General features: G+C 34.7%; 1 protein-coding gene across 2 annotated transcripts in view; it reads left to right on the forward strand.

The window, feature by feature from the left end:
* LOC123315415 (FMRFamide receptor) overlaps nucleotides 1-20,281 on the forward strand; it is a 124,123-nt gene that overhangs the window by 78,380 nt on the left and 25,462 nt on the right. The window contains exon 3 of one of the 2 annotated variants that reach the window (XM_044901102.1): nucleotides 15,435-15,453. The exons of the other annotated variant lie outside the window; for it this stretch is intronic. The gene's annotated coding sequence lies outside the window, so the exon portion shown is untranslated. The remainder of the gene's footprint in view (nucleotides 1-15,434; nucleotides 15,454-20,281) is intronic. 2 annotated transcript variants of the gene reach the window in all.

The following is a 20,281-nucleotide window of genomic DNA, read 5'->3' on the forward strand; positions in this document are numbered from 1 at the left end:
GAAAATATCAACTGATGAAGTGATTGAAAAAAGATTATGTATGAAAGAATATAAAGCCTCATATTCAGAGGAGCTCGATTGCAGGCAATTCGGCAATATTTTGCTGAATAACGAGTAGGTTTTCAAGCTATAATTAATTCATTTCTGCAATGTATTTCGCATAACGAGTTCACATAGACTACGAATAATTTTCGCCAGATATGAAGAATGCTATCATCCCAGTTCAGATATCTAAATCAGAAGGCCATTTCAGTTTCAAAATAAATCTTTCAATTCGAGTTCCACCAACAATACACCTCTTATTCAGTCGATTCGGTTTGATTTCCACTTCCAGGGGTAATCTTGAACCACCGAACTCAATTACGCCTGAATACGTACTCAACATAAAGTTACGAACCCATAAACTTGCAAACCCTCTAGTCACACGTCCAGAGCTGAATAATGGAACTTTCAATTAATTGAAGACTAACAGCTTGCATTTCAGTCGACCACTATGAGTAGAATAATTGCTTGTAACTGGAGTAATTGATTTCGAAGCTGCATATATGGGGCATATGAGTGGACATTTCTGATTTCTGTTTCGAGAATGCTGATAGTCAGTTCCTGATAAGCCCATTTTCATCATAAAGTTTCTTAGGCGACAATGTGCTGTGAAGAAGCCAGTGAGGATACGTAGCATATTCTCACTCTCAGATCCAAAAACTTCTTGGATCTTACAGTTTTAAAATTCCGGAGGAACTTTTTGGAATGATCCGTACCTGGTTGTGGAAGATTCCTCCAGAAAATCTCTCTTTTGGTTTCTCACTAGTCCAGAAACTCTTTCTTATAGGTGCATTTACCTGTACCACAAAAAGACTCTGGACCACTAAGTGGCATTTGTGCTCCCCTTCTGGCCAGTTTGTTAGCCTTCTCGTTTCCTTTTATTCCAGAGTGACCATGAACCCACTCTTAAGAGACCCTGTTGTTTTTACCCATTTCATTAAGTTTCCTTCGGCACTCCCACATCAGCTTTGAGTCGATTATGTTCAGTGCTTTGATAGTGGCTTCACTATCAGAATATGTCTACGTTTACGTTCACCTACAAGTATTTCTGCCTGAAAAACACTAGAGCAGAAGCATAAAGATAGTGTACACTTGGTGCTTGTCCCTTATATTCCAGTGCCAAACCCTGTGCATGATTTTTCAATCAGGTAGGTTCGCTGATGAGACGTACTTCTTTAGAGACGACAAGGCTCTCTGACTTTGAATTCTCTCATTACTTGTACCTTCCCTAGATGGGATATCTATCAATCACCAGATGCAGAGTGAGATCTGTGATGATCTAAAGTTCTCCAGTGATGTACGTACAAGCAAGTTTTTGTACCTTCCCTATACTTATGGGGAAGGTGTTGAAAACAAATCAATACTGATAATAATAATAATAATATGCCACGACATCTTGGGGGTAGAGGAATTGTTGATTTGTCTAACCGTATGTCCTGGGAAATTGAAGGACTTCGAAAATATTTCCTGAGCAAGGCTGTTTCGTCAGAACTCCATCGAGTAGTTTGTGTTGCTGATAGTTCTACGCCGTGAAAGCTACAACAGGATCACTTGGAAACCGTCGAAGACTCTGCAGAAAGTAAAATGCAGAAACTGATTGGCGAACCTTTGCATGAAAGGCACCAGAACGAGGTCAACCATGATTACGTCGACATATCTGCGTCGAACTACTGGTTGACTTCCGGGAGGTTGTTTCCTGAGACAGAGGGCTTCATGCTCGCCATCCCGGATCAGGTGATTCCAACAAGAAATTACATGAAATATATCGCCAAGGATGATGCTGTTGCCAAGATTCTTCATCAAGAATTGGCACTAAAACGCCAAATTCTAAGTTCGAAAAAGGTTCCTTATAACAATTACTATCCGGATGCTGTATTGGAAAATAAACATCACAAGCTCTACTGGGATCGCACCGTTCTCACAGACAGAAAAATAACCCACAATAGACCAGACCTTATATTGCTCAATAAGGATGAGGACAGAGCACTATTCATTGACGTGGCAATTCCAAATAATAACAATCTTCTAGATAGGCACACTGAAAAAATTTCAAAATACAGAGATCTCGAGGAACAAACCAGATAACATTCGAAGCTGAAAGATATCAAGGCCATCCCTATTGTCATTTCATCTGCAGGCCTGATACCGAAGAAACTACTAGAGAACTTGAGGAAACTTCAGTTGGGCGAAAATATCTATAGAGTCATGCAGAAGGCGGTACTGCTCGGAACGGCGAGAACTGTACGCAAGTACATGGGGAATGCAGAGGAACACCGTCTGCTCCGACAGGAAGTGCGGGTGGAGCAGGAATCCAACCGGCGACAGGGAGCCGAGGAGCGACCCGGACCCGACCACTACCACGAGCCCGAAAACCTGGAAAGGGCTCCAACAGAGCTTAATCTTTTTGATATCTGAGATATCTGGGATAAGTGAATTTTCCTCTGGAGAGGAGTGTGAAAGTCATATAATATAATAAATACTTTATTTCTTATTGCATTCTACATACAAATACACAAAACTGCAAAAGATGGACGTCAAACATAGTTTATTAATCATTCATGAATCTGTTGAAATAATCATTCATGAATATGGTTCCAACCTCAACAAAAATGATTTGATATTTTGAACATACAATTCGTAAGAACCAAAAACCCTCATTCGTTGAGGCAGAGGATTGAAAAGCCTTATACACATATATTGTGGATGTTTCTCTGTCATAGTGAGACGGTTTACAGGATAATGAAGATCCCTGGATCTCACAGGGTATCTGTTATTCACCTCTATATATTTGTATTGATTCAAATTAAAGAAAAGTATCAGAATTGGTTGAGTCGTTTAGAAGTTATTACAAAACAACTCAATTACGGGATGACCATTTGGAGGCTCATATCTTCCTGACTTGTCCTTATGTACAATATTCACACCTGGAAAAATGTCACATAGCGGCGGAACACCCTGTATAACTGGTTATTACCCGAATCAATTTCATTATCAAGTGGTGAATTAATCAGCTCATGAACAGTACAGTGAATGGGAATTGTAGAACAAGCGGTTCCATAACGAGTTGTCAAGGAAACATACCTATGTTAATTCTATTGTAAACTCTCCATATCAGACGTTCAGAACACAACGCGGAAGGCTGATCGGATCAGAACAACCGAAATACCCCAGAGAATGGAATTCTATCAAAGTAGGACGAACTCGTAAAATTTCAGTTCCTCCTGCCCCTTCAAAATTCACTCGATTGATCTCAGCTGAAATGTAAACTTGCCTTTATGGTTAGCCTCTAACTCGAACTCAAGGGTGATTGTAGGAGCTTGATTACGTCCCAGCAAGTTTCGGTATGTGTTGCAAACTTATTCCATTATTCATTTGGTTGAAAGTAATTAAATTGATAATAACTCCACCATAAACTTCGTTTCGGAAGTTTCACAAGAAAATCCTGGTGTTTTGAGATTTATTCATAAAGAAAGTTTTTAACTAAGGTGGAAACGCTGAAGGTGAGTAGTCATGAGTGCAGAAGGTAGAATATCATCGTTCATCTTAGTTATACAAGTTATATTATAAATCAAAGAGTACCTATTTTTTGTGGAAATGCTTGGGCAGGTCGATTAGTATTTTAAATTGAGCTTTATTCGTTGCAAAGGAATGTTATACCATGTGTCCCAAATTTGGATATGTCGTCATAGCGGTGCATCGCTAAAAAAATTTTTTTTTGTACAATTATCCAACCATTATTCAATGTATATTATTCAATATCTGTTAAACGTCTCAAAAAACGCACCTTTACGTTTTTTCTCCCAGTGAATTCACGGCATCTCTGAATATGCTTAACTGCTCCTATTGTGATGTGAAAAGCTCCAGCTGTTCCGAAAGATATTTTCCCTACTTGTGACAGATGGTTAGCGATTAAACCGCTTTTCAAACATTCCTGAGCGACCGCAAGCGTGAAATCGATTCACGTTTCATGCTTGAAGCTGAAAGCAATAATAGTGGAAAGAGGTAATTTTCGATATTCCTAAGAGAGCAATTCCGCTTTTTCCAATCACATTTATGGTCACAAGATGAAAAGAGTGACTCAGAGGTTGTGTTTCGATGTTATAACTTACATTATTACTTTAATAAAGCTGAAATTTGTCTAGTTAGAATTTAGTAATTCCTGGGATAGTTGCATAATTCCATGGTGTTGGGGAAAAAGGAGATAAGTTGATCATTAAGAATGAGATGAGTTATTTTGTCTGTAATGGAACATTCTATAGGAGATATTTGAAGATACCTCCTTAGGGGCATGGGTAACTGACATTTATTTCCTTTATCTGACTCATCTTGCTTGGCCCATAAGCAAGGTTTGGATAAATACATCCAGAGTGAAGATATATCTCGTTTTGATCAGAAATGGACTTAACTCCTTTTTCCCCGGCACCACGGAATTATTGTATATTGTATGATTATATTTGATTCAAGTTTTGTTGGACAATATATTAGTCAAATATATTTATCGGTTGTTCTAGGAAAGAAAGTTGTCTAGACATCTCTGCCCCGAAATGCTCGGGAAATTACTGTCATGAAAGCGAGCTGGCCAGTATTATTTCAATAGCATGAGCTTCCAAAGCTTCATTAACCCGGTAACGGCGTCAATTGAAATTTCCTCCAAAACAAGAGTAAGTCTATTAGAAGACGAAACAAAATCTAGACTTATCCGTAAATAAACATCGACTCCAATCTTCAACTGTCAAATTGAGTTGATCCTCGGCCCAGTGCCATCGGCTTACGCTGAGCTTCCTATTCAAACTGCGTGGGGGTGACGCCTACGTTCTTTTGAACCACGAACGTGTAGTCAGTGACTAACAGTCTCATTAGGAATTAGTCCAGATACGTTGGATTCCTCTTCATCAAAAGGCGATCTTTAGCAGCTGTCGAAAGACTACAAAAGGCAAAAATATGTGAAGAAATGCAACATATTTCATCGATTGAATACAATAACTAATCGAACAAATGAAACCAGCTGTTGAATTTTTGATATACCACGTAATGATCGTGAAGACACGTGAGAATCTTCAACCTCTCCGAAGAGCGCACAAAGTCATACTGAAGATGAACCGTCAGTATGACGTTATCTAGTTGAAGTGTAGGGATGGAGAATTTTGCGAGAACGTATAAATTATCGATTATCTTATTTTCCAAAAGTTCACAAAATTAATTTGACAAACAGTTCCATATTCCGAAGAGCAAACAAATACGAAGAGAGTACTAATTGGAATATTTAAACAGTTGAAAATATTGAATCTCTTGTATCTATCTCACTTCACGATAAGTTTTGAAATGTTCTCAATTAAAAATTATTGATGCTGGTTATAGGTTATAGTAAGAAAAATTGAAAAATTCTTTGGTGAGATTCATAAAAACCTGAGTAATATTGCACACCATAAGCCTTTTTGGAAATAAAATATAAAATTTATATGATACAACAATCCTTATTCGATGTATCTCTTCTTTGAACTTAAAAGTAAACAACAATGATAAATTGAAGCTAATTAACATCGAAACAAAACTCAAACAACCCTTCTTGTCAAAATTAAATATTCGTTAGAATTTAAACAAGGTAGGTCAATATGGCCCAGGCTTGGGCCCAGGCCATTGTAAGGTGGGTTTTCTTCCTAATTTCGCAAAAGTCGCTTTATCAGCTGGTAGATCTTCTTCAGATGCCAAACGTCTCAAAATTGTTCGGGGTACATTGTACAGTTTGGTAGCTTTCAGCCTTTCAATTAACCCATTTTCTTCATTTCGCTTTTTCATGAACCCCTTACACCAAGTTTGTCGTTTCATTTCTGCAACGGGTTTTCTTGGAGCCATTGTCTTGGGAGAAAAAAAACCATTTAGAAAGACGAGATAACGTGTGGACCAAAGATTATAGAGTAACTAACTCAATAATCTTTGGGGTGGACAATATGGCCTGGTAGTCTATATAAGCCACCTACACAGTGGGCCATAATGTCCACAGGGTTCTTTTCTGATCATAAAGAATATAACCTAAGAATTTGGGGACGATTCTTTCAGAAAATGCCACTACAATATAGTCTTATAGATTACCTACATTACTATGCAACCGCAATATAAAAAAAAAGATAATGCATAACGAGAGAGAATAAGTTGAACTTACCTAAAAAATAAGATCTCTTCAGATAATTTTCGATTACCGCACAGACTTCACACATGCGCACTCGGTGCGACACAGGGATCAACTGAGACGGTCAAATGAAGATCCTAGACGATATGAAGGTTACGTACCCCACTATAGTTGATTAGTTTTGGAAAAATCGGTACAGGCCATATTGGCCGCATAGGCCATATTACCCGAAACAACTCTAATATGAAATATTTTGATGTTAACACTTCGTTCTACAGTTCGATGCAATGTAATTCTGAATATACGCTACTTACATCAACTTCTCGTATCAATATTAAACAATCTCATCTTAGACTTTTATTCATTCTGGATTTTGAAAGAAAAAAATTCACGAAACATTGGCAATGAACAAGAAGACCCAGTGTCTTTTGGTTTCAAATTTTGAATTGTATTACTAGGAGTGCTTTTTTCAGAATATGTGTCACATTCAGATTTACGATAGTTTTTTTCGGGAGATATATATATACACATGCACGAATTGATGATGAAGTTATGCGAAAAACTCTACAAAATCGTTTTACACTACGACAAGTGCTTGGAATAGCTGATACCTAGATATCGATTCAGAGCGCACTTTGTGTTTTGCATGAGAATTGAAGTATGTGAGCGCTTTGCTAGTTTGGCAATAAACCAAAGTTTCTCAAAAAAAATTCAACAGAACGCTATTTGGGGCTGTTATATGCGAATAAAAAAGGCCTTTTCATGGGGTATAACAATAGATGAAACAATGATCCATTGCATTAAACTTCGGTCAGTTATATGAATAGCGAAGCAGAGAAGCAAGCTAAGGGGATAAAAAAAATTTCAACTGAAAGCTTATGGCTTATATCGGGATATTGATCTGACTGCTTCAGGAAGCGTGGAAGCATTCACTGTTAAACATGAATGTGACTTCATTCGAATGGAAAAAAGGGCCAAACAGGATTAGTAAAGAATTGTTTTTCATTGGAAAAATACTTCTAGTGGAATAAAAAGGTCACCACCATGGCAACACCTCACGAATAGCTCCTTATCTACCTTATAATCAAGATCCATCTACCAGTGTGTTGAACCTGCCTAGTGACCCTCAAAAAATGATAGCCTGGAAAATAGGCTGGGCATAAGTCTGGAACAAAATTAATATCTCTTGAACTAATAACTCTGAAACCCGTCAATTGATCTTGAATCATCCTCTTTTTCTGCCCAAAAACTTGAGGGTTTTTCTCCAACCCCTTAGTCGCAACCTCATCGAACTATTAACTATACCATACATCAACAAGCTTTTTTAAATTTAAAACACATTTTAACAACACCTCCAGTTTTGCAGTATTATGAACCAAAATTACCTTTAACATTGAGTGTAGATGCTAGTTATAGCACCGTTGGGGCATGTTTGTTACAAAATTCTGGTCCCATAGCTTATTCATCAAAATCTCTTACAGAAACACAAAAAATATATGCGCATATAGAAAAAGAACTGCTTGCTGTTGTTCATGGTTGTAAAAAATTTCATCAGTATATTTTTGGAAGATCAGTAACTGTAGAGTCGGATAATAAACCGTTAGTTCAAATTTTTAAAAAACCATTGATAAAATGTCCTATGAGAATACAAAGAATGATGCTTGACTTACAAATTTATGATCTGAACGTTGTGTTCAAACCAGGGAAAGAGATGTACATTGCAGATGCACTTATTCTAGAATTAAAATAGATGAAGACGATACAATTTTGTTTTCAGACGAATATGAGTCACAAATAAATTATTTAATAGATAATTTTCCCATATCTGATAAAAAACTGGAACAATTTCAAATGGAAACTAAAAAAGATCCTATCTTACAAAATGTGATGAAATATGTTAAAGAAGGTTGGCCAAATTCACGATCAAAATGTATAGACTCTACGAAATTATATTTCAATGTTAGACATGAAATTGTTATTATTAATGATCTTCTTTATAGAAATAATTCTTTAATAGTGCCAAAAAGTTTGCAAAAAGATATGCTAAATATTTTACGTTTAAATCATATGGGAATAACTAAAACCAGATTGAAAGCCTCTGAAGTTATTTATTGGCCAGGTATCAACAAAGATATTGAAATGAAAATTTTGTCATGTTCCACATGTAATCGATTTAGTAATAATAATCCCAAAGAAATTCTAACACCACATCCAGTTCCGGATGGTCCATGGCAAAAATTTGGAGAAGACATATTCGAAATCAATAAATGTTTGTATCTTATTGTAATAGATTATTTTTCCAAATTTGTAGAAATAAGAAAAATATCAAATACCTCGGCATTATGTGTAATAATAAGTCTAAAATCTATTTTTTCTGTACATGGTATACCTTTTATAATTTTTTCTGATAATCAACCTTTTGGCAGTGAAGAATTTAGGAAATTTTGTAGAGAGTGGAATATTATTCATCAAACTTCAAGTCCTTTGTATCCTAAATCTAATGGTCTTATTGAGAGACACATTCAAACTGTAAAACATATTATAAAGAAATGTACTTTTGATAAAACTGACATTGACTTAGCTCTTTTAGAATTAAGAAACACTCCAATTGATTGTAATATAAAATCACCAAGTGAACTGATGTTTAGTAGGAAAATAATAGGACTTCTTCCTGTTAGACCTCAATTTCTGAAACCGCAAAAAATTAACTTCAAATTGCAGAGAGATTTTTTAATGAATAAACAGAAAATTCAACAAAATTATTATAATAGAAATGCTAGGATTTTGAAAGGTTTCAACATGGGTGATAAAGTATACATTAAAAATAAGAATATTTGGCTACCTGGAAAAGTTGTGAAGAAATGTAATAATCATTCTTATTATGTAAAAGAAAATAATTCAAATATTGTAAAAAAAAGAAATAGATCATTTATAAAACCATACTATGAAGAAACTGATATTTATTACTCAGATGATGAAAGTGTAACTGATGAAAATGTACCTGACAGAAATTTGAATAACAATGATTCTTCTAGTGAATCAGACACGTATAAAACAAGGTTTGGAAGAACGATTGTTAAACCTAAGAGACTTGGATATTAGTATATCCTAACTGTAACTTAATTATATTGGCTAGTATTATTTTTTATTTTATTGAACAGGGGAGATGTCATATGTGCATTTCTGTAGTTGTGTTTGTCTTGATGATTGATACTCCAATAAGAGATGTAAAATTGTCGCTGTGAATAAAGTCAGTTAAGATACAGATGTTCAGTAATTTAGATGACCCTCGAATAATTTATAACAAAGTATTTTCAAGAATAGCACATACTATGGGCTAGTTGAAAGGCTCTTGGAGAATAGAATCCCACCATAATCTTTTATTTAATTTTGTGGTTATCAGAAAATGAAATTGATATTTTCTTCACCATTAATTTACAATTGAGACGCTGAAATGAGTTGATTGAGTTCTATTAATCGTTATAAGTTCACGTAATTGAAAAACATATTCAGATGAAAGTTCAGTGAAAATATGCATCTTCGAAAAGAACCAATGTAATTAACTTTTGATGAGCATGATGTTTTGAAAAATCATCAGATCAGCCTGCTTCTGATAAGAATAAGAAAAAATGCCTTAAACTATTTTTTCTTGAATACGACAAATGTTTTATGACTTTATGTATCCACAGAATTAACAATATGTTTAAAGAGAAACTCATTTCTGAGTTCGGGGCAGAAATAAGAGTAATGCAAGGAAACGCAACTTGCGGTACATCCAAAGGCATCTTAAGCGTCAATGACGAAACTCCCAACTTATTTTAATTTACAACATGTTGAATACGCGAGTTAGATTCGGAAGCCTTCTCATCTGAGAGAGTACACGAATTACTCCATGGACAGAAAAGTAGGGAAGGATTGCATAATACGCTCTCCACACATGTATTCTGCATACGAAAGGAAAGCATAATAAATCAGTTTCGTTGCCACAAAAGCTAAGGAATAAATTGTTCATGTTCCAACTGGGACAGGAAACTGGATGTATTTTGGGAACAATTGAGTCGGAAGTTTGTATAAAAAAAAACTGGTTAAGTAATATGAAGTGGGACTCTTGTACACAACCAATTCAATTTTCTTCCCACAGGAAAAATATGAGAATTTTGATAATTTTTGATCTGATGTGAACCAATTAAGTTAAAAAATTCAATGCCTCTTTCTTAATTGAACATAGAAAAGGATGAAAATGATGTGATGATTAAAATTCGAAAAATTTTCAAATGCTGAATAAAACACTTGAAAAATTCAACAACAGTATCTTTACTAGGATAAATTGTAATGGAGATTGATTTTTGTTTAAAAAATCCTACACCGCTCCGTTTGAAGATGAGTCTGCTTCTTTTTTCCCGTTCCTTGATTGAGTTCCTTAATAAGTCTAATGTTTTAAGCGATTGCCAGCATGGTTTCCGAAAGACTCGTTCCACCCAAACGGCTACTTGTGGCCTACTTGGAGAGGTCTATAGTTGTCTTGATGCTGGCAGACATGTTGCGGGTCTATTCTTTGACTTGTCGAGGGCGTTTCACTCTCTTGACTTTGGGTTTTTGCTAGGGAAACTGTACAGCTTGGGCTTGAGAGGTGTTTTTCTGGACTGACTATTTGATTGTCTAAACCTGAGAAAAATGAGAGTAAGGATAAAGGATGTATTCTCGAGTGCTCATGGCGTCAATGTCGGGGTTCCTCAGGAGTATGTGCTCGATCCCTTGTTGTTCCTTTTGTTTATCAATTATTTGCCTGAATTTATCCCGAATGCGCTTTTAATCTTGTTTGCCGATGATTGATCTATTGTTTTGTCCGCTGGTTCCTTGGATGAACTGAAGGTTCAACTTCACTCCTCTTTCGGAGATTTGTAGAGTGGTGCAGGTTAAATGCCTTAATGGTCAATATAGAGAAAACTAAATGTCTCTATTTCAAGTCCAAGAGTTCCTCCAATTGTGTACTGAACTTTCAATTCGAGCATTTTACTATCCAGTCTGTAGACTGTACGAAATTTGTTGGAATTTTCCCTGACCGCCATCTCAGATGGGAGCAGCAAATAGATGCTCTCTGTAATAAAATTTATAGATCATGCTACGCCATTTCTCGCATCAAACAATCCATGCCTTACTCGACGTTGGTTTCTATTTTCTACGGCCTAGTATACTGCCACCTCTCCTACAACTTCATATTTTTTGGTAACTCCGTACAGAGCGAGACAGTGTTCATTGCTCAAAAAAGAGTCATGCGAATCATGTTCGACATTCTCACAGAGATTCTTGTAAGCCATTCTTTGTGGCTCGCAGGATTCTCACATTTCCATGTATTTATATTTTGAATGTGCTAGTGTACATGAAATCAAATTGTGGTTCGGTGGTAAAAAATTCAAATTTTCATGACTACCCCACCAGAGGCGCGAGCTTGCTCAGTGTTCCCTTACATAGGACAAAAAAGTTTGAGTCGTCTATCTCATATCAGGGCCTCACCTTGCACAACCACGTGCCTAGTAAATATAAAGTTTTGACCGATTCCAAAGTTCATTAATTGTAGTAAAACGTTAACTTTTCAGACCGTTCTTATCCTTTTTATTTTTGAAACCGATTCATCACCGTGTGAAAAAAATCATGAATAATTGAATTGATGATGGGCTTAAAGGTCTCTAGAAGGATTTAAAGAAAACCAACTCAATAAAATGCCGACGCAGTTTCGGTCTATATTTAGACCATCTTCAAAATTACGTGACATACAGTACGTACATAAAAACAATTTTCTAGTACTTACATTATTTTCTGGTTTTCCGTGTTTTCACTTTCAAATTCGAAGAAAAACACAGTGCGGTGGAATTGAACATACCAGCAGTAGGAGGGCATCGATCACGACTGAAAACATGTAAATAAACGGTCGGTGATAGGAATTCCCCATGTGTTGGGAATAAAAGGATTAAAGAAGATTGGTGGCATGTCACAGTGTGGAAATAATATAAACTCCTCCGTAATGACTATGAAACTAACAAAGCCGTCTGAATTTCCATATTTCAATGTCCCAACTTTTGCATCTTGTTGATCAGGCCGAAGTAGCATGAATTGAGATTGTCGATGTCGGACCTTTTGTTGATGGAGTTTATGTTTCCTTTGAGGCATATCATCTCGTGTAGCAGTCTTTTCTTAAGGATTTTTTGATATCCTGTGATCGTGGGGTTTTCGAAATCGAACCGGTGGAGTTTTTCGAGTACGTGGTCGGCCAGAGCTGTGTTGTTCTGTTTTCGTTTTAGGGGATTCAAAATATTTTTTGCATCTCTCATGTGTTCGGAGATTCTCGTTTTAAGATATCTTCCTGTCTGGCCGATGTAAATGCCATTACAATCTAGACAAGATATCTTGTAAATTATATTTTTACATGTTTTCAGTCGTGATCGATGCTCTCCTACTGCTGGTATGTTCAATTCCACCGCACTGTGTTTTTCTTCGAATTTGAAAGTGAAAACACGGAAAACCAGAAAATAATGTAAGTTCTAGAAAATTGTTTTTATGTACGTACTGTATGTCACGTAATTTTAAGTCACGCTCTATGTTTGTGATATTCTGTATTGTTCGTTCCAGAGCCCTGAAGATGGTCCAAATATAGACCGAAACTGTCGGCATTTTATTGAGTTGATTTTCTTTAAATCCTTCTAGACCTTTAAGCCCATCATCAATTCAATTAATCAACAGAGGTCATTAACTACATACTTAATTAAAATCATGAATTTTAACATTTTTAGCTAATGGGAGATTTCCTTTTTCCTCTCCCTCAGTTATTGTGGATAGTCTTTAAAAATTGATCTCGGGTGCAGTTGACTCTTGAATTTGAACCTCGCATTAAGCATTGCGGTGATGAGTTCCTGTAAAGACGAAAAGGAAAAAAGAACTAACCCTGTCCTGTCGGAGTTCTAACGACACCGGAGTTAGTCTGACTGGCGGAGCGTGAGCCCCTGGAAAGACGAAAAGGAATGGAGATCCAACCCTGTCCTGTTAGAGTTCTCACGGAACCGTATGTAGTCTGAGAAGCTATTGTGATCCGTTTAAAACTACTACTACTGGGGAATTGTCATGTGATTCTGTTTCTTCAGTTCAGTAATGGATTTTCATCAAGTGTCGGCAATACCAATTAAATTTCGCTAATTTTTCAAGGAAAACTTCAGCACTTTTTATTGGTTTTCTGATATCGACATATCTCTAAAGGCGAATTATGAGAATTTCAAGGGAGATTACATTTTATTACAAAGATCCATTATTGGATGTAACATGAACCGATACACACTTAACCTTCGTATAAATTCAACTCCCAGAAGATATTTGATTTGTTGGAAGAAGATTGAAATCTGTCAATTTCAGACTGATACGATTCTGTATGTCAGAACAGACAAAATATGAAAACAGAAATTCCTCGAGCTTCTCGAGAGAAATAGGATCATATACCCTGATGAACTGAAATTGCTTTTTTCACCTTCTTATTCCGCAAGGATGATGAAGGGTGAACCGACATTCATTAAGGCGGAATTTGTTCTGAACTTGTTTATATTATGAGAACTCTTTTTTTTTATTTTCACGAGAATGCTTGTTAGTCTTCGAACGCATCAAGCGGAAAAGGTTCGTTTTGCTGTTTACTTTTCGCGGATCTCAGGGGAAAAGGGAAAGCACTTTTCCTGATCATTCTGGGCGATTCCTCTATTTGCTGCACTCGGTTCGCATTAGACAGGAACTAAGTAATCCAAAAAAACCTATTTATTCCTGCCCGATCTCCGTTGTAAAATTTATAGTGCATATTTAATATGGGAATACAAAGATTGAGTTTATTTCGCCAATTCATTTTCACATCTTGTGGTTGTAGTTTTTCGCCTCTATGAATTTCTAATTTAACTTGTGATAAGTTTTCTGAGCCCACTCGTGAATTCTACGAGATCACCTTTCCGTCTTGAGCGTTATTCAAAAATTTAGACCTTAATTCTTAAATTCACAGCCATTTTTAAGAATTACTGAAATTTTTCATTAAGAGTTTTACTGAATTAGATAAAAAGCAACGTTCGCAATAACAGGCTCGATCGAGGAAATAAATTGAAGTTGAGAAACAAACAAAAGAAGTGCAGAAACACATTTCTCCAGCTACTGTCTTGAAATTTATATCAGACATAATCAACTATCCTGATATTTATATCAGATATATCACCAGTCTCACTGCCTGCAGCGTTGAAATTCTAAACCTTCCCTTCTTTGTCTCTGGTTTATTGTTGCTTCGCAGGTGACACTAATAATATGAGAATGTCTCTATACTACCTACCTGTTCGTTTTACAGGAAATCCATGCCCAATTTGCTATTTTCATCTCTGCTGAGGTTACCTTAATTTAATCCTGATTAACTAGTTGTATGGGACCATAATTTTTGCATTTTTTGGTACACAGTATACACATGTGTTATATCTCGAATATTGAATATCAAATATTCCAATGTATACAGAGTTATTGAAATGAAGAAATATCCGAATCGGCGAAGAATTTTTGAACACCAAGAAAATATATGTAAAAATGAAACTCTGTCTTAGTGAACATGTTTCATTTTTATGACTTCTCTTTGACAGTTTTGTTTATTTAGATTTTCCGTTTGTCACATTATAAGTACCTAGTATTTAGAAGCTAATAGCATTAATTTCCGATTCCTGTTTATATGTAAGATATTTCTTGTAACATTTTGTTGAAACTTATGTAGATAAATCCTGTTTATAGAGACAGACATCAAATTTCTGTTATTAACTTCCGATATACAAAAGAAGAGAAAACCATCTTATATATATTTTTATTTAGGTATGTTGAGTACTGTTATTCAGAATTATGAAAATAATATTCTGAAAGTTTCACCGACTGTTCTAAAAATAGAAATACATCGCATTACTGTCTTTTACCATTATCAAACGTTTTCCATATGCTTCGTGCTTTTTCTCCTCTTCCCTATCTTAATTTCCTGAACGAATTCCATCATGAAATATTCATTCATTTAACATTTTTCTTTCAAATCTGAAATTCCTGTTTTACGTCGCTTTTTAGCATATTCATCCACTTATGAGCTCGGCGGATGCCGTATGAATTTTACAAGAACTTTTTTTTGGAAGATATCGAATTATCAGTTGGTAGTCCAGGTATAAAAAGTGCAATTAAATATTTTTCCAAATGCTCTTATATTAATGCAAATATTTTTTTTTTCCAGATGGACCAAGAGTATGAAGGTGAGTTAATACAAAAATTTACATCATTTTGAAGTATGTATTTTGGCTTATTATCTTGAGGACAATATCGAACAGTTAGCTCATGAGGTGCAGAAAAAAAATATAGCTAGATTGGAACCTTATTGAATTGTCGAATAGTGTATAGTATTAAATTGTTCAAGTTAAAGATCTCCTAAATTATATTTATATCAAACACTAAGAAAAGGTAATAAAAAATTCAGCAATTTTAATAATTTCTTGATTAATCAAGATATTATTAATATTGAATTATTGTGGGATAATTTTGGATATCGTTCAAAATCTATGAGTGGTATTTTTGAGTCACAATTACGATAAAATTACTTGTACATTCTTCATTATCTTGGCTCTGTATTCTTTTATTTCTGTAGTTTCTTGTCTTAGATTAATTTCTTTTCAGACAAATATATAGTATTGAACACATTTCTATGTCAATTCTACTCATTGTTGAGAAGATATCCCGGATATATTACCTTCATTTATGTATGGTTTGTGTGTTCTTTCTCCATACACAATGTGACTAGTGTTTCATGCAGTAACTGCTGTTGGTAGTATGCAGTCGATTTGCCTTTTATAATGGATTAATCTCGATTCAAATTCAGTTAACATGGTCACTAAATAGTTGGACCAGTATATCTTCACAAATTAATAATTAACAGTCTGTGAAGTCAATATTGAATGTATGGGAGACAATGGAAATTTGTATTCAGTTCATGGCAGTCTGAGGTTTCCACAGTTTGATAACCACAGTGAATATGTGGCAGAGGTAAAAGTAATCCTCAAAATAAATGTTTGAAATTGTGAATTTAAATGTTAATGAAAACAGCTTAATGTGATAACTGGTCCATACTGAACCGAACAGTATTTCAATAAATAAACCCCATCAGGGGAAGAGTATCAGATCGGGATATATAAAATTACATCGAATCGATGTTACGCAAACTGAATGAAAATGTGCGCTATATATGGGCTTTTGTGTGAGCTGAAAGCGTCCGCTATTTTCTGAGCGTTTGTTCCGGTTTCAAGTAGATACATGTTCAGTGTTCAGAGGGCATTCCTGCAGTTTTGAAATAACCATTATAATATTGAATTAATGTGGCCGATAATTGATGAAAATCCATAAAGTTTCTAGTTTAACAACCTCTGGCTTACAAAGGACAAATGAAATTTCTGAATGAATCAATTAAATGAAAAATATAATGAAATTGTTTCATTGTGTAATGAGAATAATCATTATTGTAACTAACTGCTGATTCTTGACACTTGGATCTCTATACCTGTAGTTTATTCTGATGTAATATTTTACCGAGGATCACTTATGAACCAAAAGTGCTCCCTCTTTATTTATTGGATTAATAGCCATATGCACAGTGTCATTAAACGAGATCAATTTCTTAAACATCCTCTTTTTCCATAGAGATTCTATGCTTGAACGTCGTTTTAGAGCTTAAGCTTTGTTCAATCAAACGGTGCATACGGCCATAAATGAAAGATAATATTCAACTTCATTATAATAAAATTTTTGATTTGAATTTTATCTCAACTTTGGGAAAACTTAGAAAATATGATATCTTTTGAGTTTTTATACTATTTCATTCCTCTTTGATAAGTTTAAAATTTGATTTTTATTATTATTTATTATGATATCAGTAAAATTCACGCATTGTTGAAATCGGTAAAAATCTTCTCGTAATATTCTTTCCCTAGGTTTAATATATCTAACTTCAAGTCAGACTTCTCACTGGTTGTATTGTCTTTTTACCATTTCTGAAATTGAATTTCGGTTTTCTCCTTTATTCCTACAGAATGCGTGAAAAAACAGTGGAAGTCGATTGATGAAATCGATACTATATTTCGTAGAGATCTGTTAAAACACACTCCGAGCCTTTCGAGAACCATACTTCGTTAAAATTTTCTGCGTGATGAACAATGCCGGATGAAAAAGAAGGTGTAGAGCTATCAGTCGGAACGTTTTTAGGATCTAACAGATGAGCGATAGAGAGTTTGGAAAGTTATAATATCACAGGGGAAAGCAGAAAATTCCAGATACTGTAGAAGTTCCTAATCACTCCTCTTTTTAATGGGATCACTTGGGAACTCATTGAAGATGGGATATAATTTCATAGCAAACAATGAAGGTAGCGTGAGTTTGTCGAAAAAATAAACTTCACATAATGACTTCGACCTAGATATCTCATGTTGCTAATAACTCAAGCTGTACAGAAATTATGAGAAACTGAAGTGCTGATCAAAATTCTTATACTAGTCTCATAAAAATAACAATATTTTGCTAGAACTAAACGTATTATAGTGTTGGTACGTTTAGGAGATTTATTCGTTCGATATATATACAATGTAGGTACATATTCTTTTGCTTTCAGAAAACTGAACAATAAAATGAATGTGAGGAAATTCTGGCAAGAAATTGATCGTATAACATGTTTACTCAAAAAGACAGAAGAAATTTAGAAATATTCGCCTAATTAATAAATGATTATCAATGATATTTTTTAGTTTGTTTTTTGTGATGAACAACGTTACAGATGATAGTCGGCGAAGATAGGACAAGAACACAAGACAAAATAGATTTATTCAGAGAAATTTGCTGCCCATGTCACAAAATACCATAAATACTCTGGCCAATATTTATTTTGCTCCAAACAATACAGTTCAACTTACTTATACCTATATTTTTGTTCATTTTTTGTTTTGGTAAAAAAGGATAAGCCTATTATACTCCTTGACATTCCATTTTCAAACTGCGTGAATTATTTCACGGAGATAAGAAATTTACTTTTCAATCGGACACTATTTTACGTTCATCTAGTTTCGTTTTCTTTGAGACTTTCAATGATTATCTCATTATAAGAACAAAATTTACATACATACCTACGAACATTTTACATCAATAGCTGGATTACATTGAATACTTCAAAACTGATCGAAATTTAATGAACAAAACTTAAATTTCAAATAAATTTTGTTTGTAGGTATATGATAATTTATGAGGACGTTCTATTTACCTATAAAGATTATAAAGATTTGATAAGACGATAATTGCAAAATGGCGAATGAGCTAGTCACAACTTTCGTCTTTATATGGGAAAACGGAGGACGAAAAGCGATTTTTTTGTTAAAAGGCACTTCACATAGATTAAATATTGCGCACTGAAACCTCAAGGGTAACCTTTCAACGAAAACGTGCCCATTCAAAGCAAATCATACCATACTGGCAAACTTAATGTAAACCTCAAATGAAGTCCGATTCATGATACCAAACCAACATGCAAAGCTCATAAAAGTCGTAAAAGTTTCAGTGCACATTTCCGTATAAGCAACCCCTCTCATGTTGTCTGTTAATCTTTCCTTCTGTCCTTTTTCTATCACTCATCACTTTTTACCCAACACGACAGTATAATCCAGTTCATGAAACTGAAATGGATTAAATAAAACTTCCGAAACTCGATGGAAAACACGCTGCCTTAATGGCATGTCAAGATTAGCTAGAAATACGTCAGAAGAAAGAGTGAAGACAATCAGAAAATAGTTCGATTAGAAAAGTTTCGTGAGCTCCAAATAATTCAATTATAATCCTGTATCCTCGATATGTATTTCAGGGCCTGGAGGGTCAGTTTTTCACGCTGTTCCAGCCATGGATACATTTTTTTCTTCACGAATTGAAGTCTTGAAAAGTTTGATACAATTATTGAAATCGAATTTTGTCTTGGAAATAAGGAAAATATCAGGTTATAGGTGGTGGAGAGTTGTGAAGATTATGTTACGGATAAACTGGATGGCAATCAACTAAGATCAGGAGGAGGAGTTGAGGTTAGAAATTGATAGAGAGAAGGTTGAACAGGTGAAATAGTTCAAATATTTGGGAGCGAATGTCTGCAGTACAGGAGCTCAATCAGGGTTTTGCGTATTATCAAATACAATAAAACTAGTCGACAATTGAATATTTAAGTATATGAAACAACAAATATTCCAAGACATGAGTACAGCCAAATGTCATGAAGCTTACTCGAATATACTCGTCCAAATAAGATCGTAAAAGGGTTGTAAAGTTTATGGTCTCCTCCATATTGAGAATTCCTACGAAATGCACCGTCACTGGTGCTCACATGTTGATGGATGAATTTTATTTATTTTTTTTTATTTCTCGTGTATGGTAATACAGCTTATAGTATTTTATTGTCAGTCAGAGTGTTCTTGTTAGTATAGATAGTATAGATTTATTCAAACAGAGCATCTTCCAATTCTTCGATGTGGTTTTGTGATCATTATTAAAAAAAAAATAAAAAAAAACCCAAATTACTATGTTACAACAAAGATAGATTCGGATTCAATGTAACAAGTATATCTGAAGTTAGTGTTGGAATTGACTGATGAATATTTTCAGCTGGTGGAGATTTTTTCCAGTTTATATTTGGTTTAAATCCTAATTCTTCATTTAACAAAAAAATAATGGATTCTAATCAGGATCACTTTCGTTAGGATTGATTAAAAATACAGACTACCGTTTCCTTGTAGGATTGATTGAAATGGGTCATGAATATTCCATTTCCTAACACGAGAAAATCACTACAAACAAGTACGATTTTTGGAAAAATCTGGTGAATATTTTTTACTGAAATTTCAAATTTTACAACATTATACAGTTACTATGAAATTGTTCTACCCACATTTTATATCGATTGAGGGATATTTTCTAAGGAGCAAACATTTTCCTTTAATTAATTCATTTGTTTCATCTCATCACCTCTGAAAAGCAAGTATATAAAAAATTAAATGGATTCAGTTATGAATC

Source organism: Coccinella septempunctata, chromosome 6 (genome assembly GCF_907165205.1).
Source record: "Coccinella septempunctata chromosome 6, icCocSept1.1, whole genome shotgun sequence".
Taxonomy (NCBI): domain Eukaryota; kingdom Metazoa; phylum Arthropoda; class Insecta; order Coleoptera; family Coccinellidae; genus Coccinella; species Coccinella septempunctata.